Source organism: Sitophilus oryzae, unplaced genomic scaffold (genome assembly GCF_002938485.1).
Source record: "Sitophilus oryzae breed Bouriz unplaced genomic scaffold, Soryzae_2.0 scaffold_1047_pilon_pilon, whole genome shotgun sequence".
Lineage (NCBI taxonomy): Eukaryota > Metazoa > Arthropoda > Insecta > Coleoptera > Curculionidae > Sitophilus > Sitophilus oryzae.
Window position 1 is genome coordinate 51302 of NW_022145668.1, and position 12901 is coordinate 64202.

Consider the following 12901-nt stretch of genomic DNA (forward strand, 5'->3'; position numbering starts at 1 on the left):
ACAGAAACTTGAAGATAAATAAATGTTTTCACAGCTTCACGGATAAATAACTGGAAGCAGGAAAAAGGCAACCGGAACCCACACAAAACCTGGAATCAAAAAAAATATGTAAAAAATATAAATATAGGTACCTACATAAGACTTTTGTGAATTAAATCAAACAGGACTTGAATGAAAATAAAATGAATAAAAAATATGATACATATACATCTAATACCTCATTTGTATTTTAAAAATAATCTACATACATAGATTTATAGCATTATTGCTATGAAAATACATAATAGGTACCTATGTGATATGTAATTACGCATTTCTGTTCATCTTGTAGAAATTTAACGTAGGCTAATAATAGTTCAATAATCATAATTTACCTTGTATAACTTGCTTTCAATTGCTCAAAATCACCGATCAGTCTTTAAAGTAGAGATACGGAAAAATCCTTGAAAGAATATCCCAAGATCCTTGGGTTTAAAGCTAAAAAAATATAAAAACAGTTAATATATTACCTATTTTTACCTATAATATGGCCCATACCTGCTACACGCCGAAACGTCGATTTCATCATTTTCTTCATGTAATTAATATCATATATACTTTATTAAAGTGTTAACAAGGAACTTTATATCAAAAAACATCTTTGTACTTATAAATTTCAGCCGAAATATCAGAAACAAACTTCCAATCAAATCTAAACGGCAAAAATTAAAATGGCGCCCGACCTTGCCAGAGGCCTCGGGAGCTGACGATTAATACGGTGACAAAAGACAAAAGAACAGGGATCGACGCATAAAACAACCGTAGCAGAAATTGACAGAAATCATATAGAAATATTCAGATTTCGTCCAGGACAGTCTAGAAGGCCATGCTTTCTGGGTAGAACCGCGCCACAACTGTTTCCAATTTTCCGGTTTACTGTCGCTTTTAGAAAAACTACCCCAATCTCCTATATAAATTTAGTATAACATTGCACCCACCACATGATTTTCTTTTTTCGTAAAAATGGTTCCTCTATATTTTCTAAATTTTTGTCTCTTGTAAAAACGTCACATCACATAGTTTTTTGAGAAAAAATTGAGAATTTATTTTCCAAAGTAGAGACCTCACAAACATAGGAGTTCGTTATTCTGTGGACATAGAGAACAACTACGTAGGTTTTGAATCAAGTTACGTATGAATCAAACAATAACTTGTTTACGAAAAACCGGTCGTCGGGTGAGTTGAAAAATATTTATACTAAAATTTATGTAGTGGTAGGGGTAGCTTTTCACCCTTCCGGTAATTTCTAGTTTCTTTTTGTGAATACCAAATTTTAAAAAGCACTTAGCAAAATTTAGACACTCAAAATCTCATTCAAATCGGAATAACGGCTCTTAAAGTTTGATGCCTCTAACGGACAAACGAAGCACTTTTTGTATAGAGGTAAATTATGTCCAACGAACTTAGTTTGATTCCAAAAATATGTAGTAGTTCTATGTCCACGGAACATTAGGGACAATTCGGTATATGAAATGAGAATGATGAATAATCTAATAAATTTAAATTACAAGGAAAGGAAAAATTAAAAATAAAAACTTATTTTAAACTTTTGATTACTCTGTATAAATATTTATTCTACCAAAAATAAAATGTAGTTAAATTTTAGTAGGGAACCCTAACGTTATTATTTCTATAAATATATTACAGAGAAAAAAAGATCATATCAAAATATTTTGATAAATAATACAAATATCGTTTGCACATTTCTTAATTTCTTGTAGGCTCAAACCTAATAAAAAATTTTATATATTTATTTCTTAGTTTAGAGCTGAGAATTTTTATTCATTTCACTAATATTAATCGGGAAATAAAAAATATAAAATTTTATTCTTAGCAGTTAAAAACTGACTGTGCTTCTGTAGTCAATATTAGGGAATTTTTAAGAACTATCTTTAGAATCAGAATAATAAAGCTTAACATAAAACATGTTTAGGGAAATATTATAGAATCAGATGTAGGAGTTAGAAGTTAGTGAATATATCTGATCCAGATAAATTTTAGAAACTAAGAAATTAGACAACAAAAAAATATTTATCATGCAAACGTGGGGAACAAAAATCGGAAAATACGAATATTTTGACGTTTCGGTTTACTCTAAAGTTTCTGCATATCTATATTTACAGCGTGAGAAATATAGCAGATCTCGATTAATAATTCTAGTTTTTAAGATTGTGTCATGATATAATTGATTCTTTATTGATTTTTCTTTTTAAATCGGTGGTAATGCATCGTTTTTACTAATGGAAAAACGCCGTCACAGTGACTTCTGCCGTGCTATTCGTTAAAAAAATTGACATAAAGTCTTGTCAAAAGTTAATACTTAAAATGAAACTATAAAGTTTACAGCTAATCAAGTTCACTCATAGATTTGTTCATTAAATATTGAGGAAAAAAGAATTTAGAGAAATTGAAATTTTGGCATAGTTTTCTATTTTTAGTGAATGATGCATTAAACTGATAAGCTCAGTTGAGACATGCTTTCAAATCTCTCTTTGCAGCTATAAAAAGATATATCAGCACATCAGATTCTTATAAAGCAGTTAATAAATGAATTTTAAATTAGTTACAATTCAGTATAGTAAAAAACTGTCACTATTATATATAGTATGTTTTACGTTTTTGGAATGAATAGTTTTGGCTCTTTATTTCTATAAAAATAATTGTGTTTATAGCCGCAAAATACGGTGGTCCGAAACCGTATTCCGGAAACTTTAAGGTTATTATTTTTGGTGATAAAAAATTAGTAAAAAGGTCGTAAATGTATGTCCTAAATGTTAGTTTCGAGATACAGGTGTAGAAGTTTAATTTTTATTTTGTTTTTTTCCAAATGATTTCGGAAGTACATAACGTCAATATTTGATGAAAATTGGTATCTGGGAGTTTTTTTGACATGAGTCAATTGATTTAGATGTCAATATGACTCCTACTTGTAGAGTGGCGCCAGCTACATATTTTTAACTGGTTTGAAGAGTGAATTTTTCAGTACCTGTATATAAAATTACCGTAGCTAAAAATATACATTTACAATTTTTTTGCGTAAAAAAGATCTATTGGTAAAATCGCTACGTTTAATGGTTATATTTGGAACTCTTGTATCAATACCCATGGTACAGAAACCAAGGTATGATGGATACCGTTCCGAATTTCGTTAAATTTGCGCATACCACCTGTGACGTCATATGCCATACAAAAAATATCCATATTGTTCAATTGCCACTAATAAAAAAGACCTAAAATAGGGAAGAATTAGGACATAACCCCAAAAGTTATGTCAAATCATCCATTTGAAAAATTATTTTCACATTTATTGTGTCATCTGTTTGACAATTTGAAATTGGCGCGCGGAGTTTGCAGACCAATGGTGCCGTTTATCGCCTGTGACGTAGTGGCCAACCTGCGCATATCATACCTTGTATTCATTGTATCGTGATCATAAATTAAACAAGTTTAAATAGTTGTTAGACTGAAATCATAAATTTGGAATATTTTTGTGCCAAAAGTTCAACAGAAACTGTTTATCATCATTTTTTGAAGAAAAATTTATAATTAATTTAAAAAAATAAAAAGTTCCCAAATTTATAATTTCAGTGAACTCTTAGATCTTATAAGTATCTACTCAATATGTTTATTTTTTGTCAATAAGATTTTTTAGGTAGAAAATTACTGAAATGTAATTTTTTTCACTCAGTAGTTTTATACAGGTACAGACAAAAAGTCTCTAAAAAGTCTACTCTTCAAAACAGTTAAAACACATATAGGTGGTGTTTTCTAAGAAATAGGAGTCATATTGACATCAAAATTAAATTTCTCATATCAAAAAACTTCCAGACACCAATTTTCATTCAAATATTGACGTTACTTCAGAAATTATTTGGAAAGAATCGAAATAAAAATGAAACTTCTACACCCTGTATCTCCGGAACTAAACATTTTAGGACATATTTTTATATGAACTTTTTTACTTATTTTTATCTGCAGAATATGCTGCCAAATTTTCCGGAATACAGTTCGGACGACCTTGTATATTAGAACTGTCTCACTATTACCCTTCTCTACGAATATTTGTATACCTTTTTACTATCTATTATTTAAAATTCAGCCACATTCCATTTGATTGACGATTTACTAATGTCCCGATTCCATCATGTTCAGTATTTAGAGTACATTTTTTTGTATATATTCTTTGAAGATTTTTTTTGTAAATATATTGTGTAACTTTGGTTCAACTGTTGAATTTCTGATAGTTTCCAACGGACCACAGTTTTATTTTTATATAAACTAATTTATATATGTGTGTGTACTTAGGTAAATGAAATTGTTATATTCTAATGATTTTTACAGACATAAAAGAGTTTATATTATGAGTATATTCCATGTTTTAGAGTTATTTAGTGAATATCGCATTCATCACCAACCCAATAATTTTTAGTTACTTTTTTGAAGAAATGTATATTAAGATATATTACGATTTATAAATTTTCTTTTTTGATATAAAGAATTTTTTCCTATATATACTCTTATATTCCACTAGAGTTAGTTGTTGGTGAATCATATTTACAAGTGATTATTATGTAATAAAGTAATACACTTTCAAGTCTTACATGGTCTTTTATTTGTTAATTACCTATCCCTGTTTTAAACTGAAAATAATTTAAATAGGTTCTTAAATGGATGGCTATTAAAAATATCTGGGATAAATTTTGGCGAGAAAAGATCCATATAACTGCGGTTCCAGCTTGATATCTGAAGTTAAGCAACATTAGTTGAAGATGAGGTGAACATTTGGACTGTTTGAAAACTTTGTCGTGCTGTTGGCCAAAAGCAATAGGTCGGATTGGTGTAGTGGTGTTGCTTTTACCACTTCTCTTTTTATTTAATACCATTTACTTGTCACCAATAATTATGCTTATTTGCTGGCGGTGGTCGGGCGTGGCTCTAACAGTGTGTCGATACCCCTGTTAATTATTGTGCCAAACCTTCCTCTCTTTCTTTCTTTGCGTTAAAGCACTTCCAGCTCTTTGCAAAGTTTCCGATGTCGCTCATGTTGGCTTTTGCTGCTTCCTCTAATCCCTCCAAAAAACCTTGCCCTAAAGTTTTAAAGCGCCGGTATTCCAGTGCCGGACAGTGGCACAGGAGATGCTCTATGGTTTCTTCTTCCTCTCCGCATCTCTGCAGTAGTCGTCGTCAGAAACTTTCCATCTTACGAGGTTTACCTCCGTGGGAGAGTTTCCAGTGACGACACCTACAATTATGCGTACTAGGTCCTTTTTGTGCTCTAGTAGTTGTTTTGTCTTTTTGCTATCTACCACTGGTCATAGTCTTCGAGCTGTAGCGCAGTCCTCACGGTGTTGCTACATCTCTTGCTGCTTGGCTTTGATGGCAGTTCCTATAGCCTCCTTCAGTGATCGTCACAAGTGGATCATCTGCCACGGCCTCTCCCCTGGCCCCGTCTTTGGCGAGTCTGTCTGCTTCCTGATTGCCCACCACATTGCTGTGGCCTGGCACCCAGCACAGAGTAGCCCCGCCCCGACGCAGCCAGGACAGTGCTTCTCGGCATTCCATCACAGTTTTCGATCTCACTGATTGCATGGAGATGCTTTTTAAAGCGGCCAAGCTGTCAGAGTATATCACTATATCCCCTATTGGTCTATCAGCAATTTTCCCTCGTATACAACTAGCCGCTTCCTTTATGGCGTAAACCTCTGCTTGTAGAACATTACAGCCATCTGATCCTGCTTCCAAAGATCATCGGATGTCTAGTTCCTCTGAGAAGATGCCTATCTGTGTCAGTTACGGAAGCATCTATGTAGACTGCAACAGGGTGGATGGGGAAGGAAAACCGGCCCGGAAAACAGACAACCGGTCCATATAAGAAGAAATATATTTTATTTATCTATACAAGGCGTTCCAGAAATAAGAGCAAGTATTTAACTGGTAGTATAGTTGAACCCCAGAAACACGCCTATGAGGCTTTTTTTCGCATAAAAAAACTTTTGAATATTCGGAATTTGAATGTTTTGGAATTTTTTTAGTTTTTAGTTAAAAAACATTATTTCTTGATAATATGGCAACATAGGTAGTAGATTAAATTTACAAGAAATAAAATCCAGAAAAGATCCAGTGGTTCTCAAAATTTGAGCAAAAAATTTTTTTTTTTAATTTTTCAAAGTAAAATAACTGCGTTGTTTTGTACTTTGAAAAGACTGATTTTGTTTGAAAAACGATAAAGAGCAAATATCTTTCTTTTATCGAGATCTACCACTCCTTAAAATACTTGCACTTATTTCTAGGACAACCTGTATATAAGTAAGGGTGTTTTTCGCTCGTGCGAAAAAGCTCTTGTGCCTCCGGTTTAAAAAAAAATTAAATTGTCTTGATTTGGTTCGGTTTGGGTCGGACATCTGAATTTTTACTACAAAATGGCTCAGTTTTACAGGGTTCTATTGCTTTATTTCCATTATCGATAACGGTAATTTGATCTGAATAGGCTACGATTTTGAGAAACTTCCTGATTCATTCAGTTCAGTGACCCAATCCTCCGTGAAATACATTACTTTTTTAGCTTTTCGGATATATGTATACTTTCTTACACATTATAGAAAGAAATTCTCCCTTTTCTGCTACAGCAGCAGCCTCCTCGTGTACACGTGTTTTTAACTGAATGAACCGCGGTCGCCATTAAAACTGCAGCATTTTTTAGGTTATTATCACGAAACTGTAACTCTATACTTTTTTACATTTGGCATCTTGTATGATAATGCCATGACTCAAACGAAAAAAACCTAGGCAATACCTAGGCAGTGGATATAAATGTGTTCTGATGTAATGCTATGTTACAGTCCATAATAAAAATATTTGGATTTTCGACACATATTAATATTTTATTATCTAATCTAGTTTAAACCTTATTTAACTCTTATGCTGTCTCAGCAATTTTTAGCAAATTCATTTTGGTAACATTTTAAATAACAATTTAGACTTGGCTTTTAGTTCTCAGACTTGGCTTTTAGTCCGTTCCCAATTCAAGCCAAGCATAGATATGTTTTCTCCGTCAACCGCAGAGTTCGCGTCAAATTCGTCTACTTTTTTACAAACGGGAACTTGAAAAATATTACACCGAGGCCCCTAGTTGTCAATCTACGCTACCGTATTCTTAGTATACATTTAGATCGAGACTATTTAAATTTACCTAATTCTATTCATTTTTTTTTGCTGCCAGTCAGTCATATTTATTAGTTATTAATAAAAGAATAGTGGGTAAAACTATACAGGGTGAGCCTTAAATAAGTGCAAATATTTTCAGGAGTAGGTAGTATATTTCGACCCCAGAAACACATCTATGCGTTTTTTTGCAAAAAAAGATGTTAAAAATCTAGCATTTTCTTTTAAATTTTCCTGTATATTTTAGAAAACTTTTTAGAACTTTCTGTTCACCGCAAATTTTCCCATGGTATAGTTTCTTAATCTCTGATATTACGGCACTAAAAGAGATGCAAATACAGAAAAATTGAGGTGGCTCAAACTTTTTTTTTTAAATAAATCTACATATATTTTTTTTAAATTTCCAAACTTTAATAACTCGATTGGACTTTTTGAAACTCGATAAAGAGAATATATTATGTTTACTTTATTGAGATCTACCAGCCCTGAAAATATTTGCACTTATAGACTCACCTTGTATAATAAACATTTTCAAACCGAACAAACAACAGATGACTATTAAAATTAGAAGTGTCCCAGAGAAAGATATTTTACAATAGTTATTTTACAAATTGGTGTTTATGTTTAAAATCAACTGACGATTATACTGATGCAAATTGATTAGTTAGTTATGGAGTCACTAAGGATCTTACGTCACTTTAGTTACAAGATTAACCATTTAATTTTTGCTAATCCAATCTTTTTTGAGCTCTGATCGACCGGCCGGGCCCACCGGCCCATTTTTCCACCGGACCACCGGGAATTTTCCCCTGTTTTCCCATATGGCCCATCATCCACCCTGACTGCAATCTCTTTGGGTGTTTATTGTTCATTATTCGGTTGCCTCCATTCTTCTCTTGTAGAGATGCAACCTGATTCTCTTTTCTCTCAAAAATAATGTTTGGTGAGTATAGTCCGTTTTCTTGGTCTAGCAGATGTGGGACTCAAAGTTCACCATGATCATTTCCTGCCATGATCATTGGCAACTCTCGAGTGACCTGTAGTTAGTTCTACTGGTTCCATAGATTGGATTACCTTAACCTTAGGGACACTTCTTGAAGCGGCTTGGATCCTTTGGAGCCAGTTGATTGTAAGCCCAGAATTATACTTCTCTAGCGCAGCTTGCGCTTTTTTCGATCATACGGTATTATAAACGTTGGCTTGTTCTAAAATGATCTATCCTGTTTTTTAATAAATACATGGTTGATTTTTTCTAAGTCCTAAAATCAAAACCCATCATATGCAGGGCGTGTCTTAAATAAGTGCAAATATTTTCAGGGCTGGTAGATCTCGATAAATGAAATATATTTTCTCTTTACCATTTTTCAGTCCAAGTAAATAATAAAATAGTCCAAAAGCCCAAAATAACCGAGTTACTTAAGTTTGAAAATTAAAAAAAAATTTTTTTTAAATTTTGAGCCACCATATTTTTTCTGTAGTGCCGTGACCACAAAATAGAAATCAACCAGAAGGTTGACTCCCAAAATGCGCGCGAAACGGTGGCTAACCTAAAAATTCCATTATGAGCGGGTAACATCTGTCCAAATCATCTGTCAATGTAGCGGCGTTATCGGTTTAGTCAGGGCAGGTCAGGATTTAGTTGAATTCTGACTATCGCAGAAGACAGCAGCTGTTCGTAGCGTCGAGTCCATTGAGTTATCTATACAAACTTTACCTTTCGAAATAACGTATTACGCTCAGTCTGTAATCACATATCAGATAATAAAAATACTTATTCAATATAACTTGACAACAGCCTTGCGAAAAGCGTTTTAATCCGGCCCTGAGAGAGTTACCTGCTGCTAATATGGCGTCGCGATTCGTGAAACGTCATCGTCTTCTGAAAGTGAGTAGTTACATCTTAAAATGAGTGAGTAACGAGTGACCTTGAATCGATTTCCAGTAATTCTATTGGCTGAAATTTTTGACAGATGAATTTGACAGATAAAATTTCTGACAGATGAATGTTTCAGCCAATAGAATTACTGGAAATCCATTCAAGGTCATTATTACGCCTGTTACGCTGATACGCCGTTTTTAGGATAGTGTGGCTGCACCCTGAGTCGGCGTTCTGGTTGATTTCTATTTTGTGGCCGTGACCCAAGGATATATAGAAGCCGTGACCATAGGCCGTGACTATAGAGTAAAGCCGTAACTATGGCAATATCAGATTAAGAAATTATACCGTGGGGGAAATTGCGCTGAACAGGCAGTTCCAAAAACTTTTCGAAAAATATACAGGGACATTTAAAAGAAAATGCACGATTTTCAACATCTTTTGCGAAAAACCTCATAGACATGTTCCTGGGGTCGAAATATACCACCCTGAAAATATTTTTTATTCTATTGTTATTTTATACTCACCATATCACTATAATATATAGAAATAGTAATATATTTTCATATTCTTTTGATAGATAGTTAGGTTATTAATTTTGATTAACGTCATATTGTTGTTGATTTCAAATGTTAAAGGAGAACAGAAAATAAAAATGAAATTATATTACCCTAGAAAGGCGTTTTAATTTTTTGGACATCATATCGGATTTATGGTTGGAAAAATTTAAACATATTTACATATTTTTTATTTTTCTCTAAAACGGTAGGTTAATTTGGAAAATTATAACGGAATTAACCATTTTAGACGAAGCAACAATTTTTATAAAAAAAATATATATTTTTCTTAAAATGTTAATCTTAAAAACTATTATACGCTTTAAGTAGCAAATAGTCTATTTATAATGAGGGGTCATATTAAATAAACAAATTATTTATTATATAGGTGTATATTATGCATTATAACGTGTTTGAACTTATAAATTATATTTTGTCATAACTATAATATCTTTTTACAATTAGCATACTAACACTATTCTCAATGTTTCCTAACATTTCAAATTATTAATAATATCGATATGGTTTAAGCTTTGAATAAGAAGACAAGGAAGGAGCATAATGCTATCCATGTATTCATGCATGGTGGGCGGAAAAAGGACTCTAGGGTGGGGATCCTTGACAGTTCTGTTTGATGATTCATTTGACACATTTGAATTTGATTTTAAATTTTGTGGATTTGTCAGGCTTTACGGAGCCTATTTTACGTTATTTATTATTTATTCTACTACTGATAGTTGTATAAAGGTAGTAAATCTAGATGGAAATTATAGCAGAACTTAAATTAACAGTGACACTATCGCGATTTATCGAAAGACTCTAAAATAGTTGGTTGTGTAGCGTGCGGTAGATCTCGGCAAAATTGAGTGAAATAATGGAACAACTTTTCAAGTTAGTAAGTGACTATATAATATACATACGTGTAGTAAACCGATCTCATTTATGATTTTATCTTAAATTAACTAATTATTTATTTTTTCTTGCATTTTTGCTTTTATTTACTACTTGTCAAAGATTAGATCAAATTAGATTTTAAGAAGAATTTAGGTACACAAATTTGACTTACCTGCTTCAGTAGCGTATCGGATGTTTGTATTAATAAGTAATTTTTAAAAATTATCTATTTTTATTATAATAATATATATTTATAACAATTTAAATAACTACCACCATTTATTCACAACGTAAAATAAAACAACAAATTATTGAGTCTACCCCACGTCTACCCTACATCATAGTTTTACATTTTTTAAATAAAATTAGAACGACACTGATAAACCGGAATTTAAGTCGGCCATATTTGAGGCCCATCGCGGTGTACCTAAGATTTTTGATATGCTCCTTCCTTAGTCTTCTTATTCAAAGATACTAACACTATTCTCAGTGTTTCCTAACATTTCAAATTATTAATAATATCGATATGGTTTAAGTAATTAATTCTTTTACGTACCTAAGTTGGCTATGGAAAAGAAATTGAATATCCATATATGTCATGCGCTGATAAAAAAAATATTTGACGTTTTGGAATCTCTGCTTCGAATATTCGTTTTATATGAAATACCGTCGTGTGTAAGTTTATTAAAGCATGTATATTATTATATACAAAATGTTTTTAAATAGTTTATTAGTGAAGTGTATGTCTTGAACGTTCTTTCGTTGGGTAAGTCTTGTTTAAATGACAATTACATATATCTAATGCCAGGTCCAGACCCAGTAGCCAAAACAACGACAAGACAGAAACATTCATGTTTTACGACAAAATTGCGACAAATCCAATACATTTCGGCGACATTTTTGTCTCATTTTTGTTTTGTTTCAAAATTCGGAGACTTTTCAATGTCCAGTCTCGAGTCGGTAAAGATCAAAGTGTCTATGTTTTGTTCGGTTGTCGATGTGCTGCCAACAGTAGGAGACCAGTGAAATCACACATGATTAATAAAACTCATTCGCAACAACTAAACTTTTGACTTTGTTGTACTTTTGTCCTTGCGGTGTGGACAATTTGTCTCAAGTTTGTCTTGTCAGAGTTCCTCATTTTTTGTCGCAAGTTTGTCTTGTTTTTTGTCTGAAAATCGTGTTTACTTTTTGTCGCCTTGGTCTGGACCCGGCATAATGTATGAAAATATTAAAAGTTTAGTAGCCTATCTTTTTGTTTGTTAAGGAATAATATTATACATCCTGGATGTGTTAAAACATAGAACTTTTTATACATTCGTCTAAACCGCACACAAAATATTACAGTTCAGAAATGCATACATAAACTGACGGACTGACGAGAATAAGAGCCCCCACAGACGCTCAATTCTTTAGGCCTGTTTACGCAGTTTAACCTTACTACTTCCTGTCGCACATAATATACTCAGTTTTAAAGACTGCATTCTTTATAGATTTTACTTTTTTTAATTTATCTTTGTAACAAGAATACTTTTTGTTGCAGTATTCATATCACAAAGTTAAAGCGTTGAACAGAAATTCAAATATTTCTCTGTAATGCCTGTTAGGTACAACGATAAGATAGGTAAGAACAATTAATTGAAGAGTGAAAATACCAAAGCGGATAAGTGCGAAATTTTTCAACTCGTTTTTCAATATTTATGTTTTTTTTTATTTTCTCTGAAACGGTATGGGAATTTGGAATAGTATAAACAGGGATTGCCTTGGACGACACAAGGCAAAATTTTTTGAGAATGATTTTTTCTCAAAATGTTTTTTTTTTTTTTTTATATAGTTTTTCCTCTTGTAGAAGACAATCCGGGGACATACCTGTATAGGGATATATTCTCGCGTTAAGTATATGCGCAATTTATAACAGATGTTCGAAATATATCTTGAAATTCAAATACCCACTAATATTTATAAAAATAAAATATAATAACAAGGAGTTGTCTCTCGTAATAGTGCTAATGGATCCCGAGAGAAACGAAATTCCGGACAAAGGACAATAATTTCTGCCAGATAAAACAACTATATGTATAAGCTTCCTGTATTAAATGTATGTACTCTTAACAAAAATAGCTTAGTTCGGCCAGATACAGCGTGTATAAAGTTTTCAATAATATATATATACGATTTATTTCACAAAATTATTTCTGATTTCCTCAAAACACACGTAAAAATCACGCCGAAAATATATAGGATAGAAAATTTTAAGGGCTGGTGGTACCTGGGAGACGTATTACCAAATATGACATGAGAAAAAATTTGACATATTTGATGTACAGAAATCGACTCCTATTAGTAGAGGCGCACCTAATGTGTTTTAAAAAAA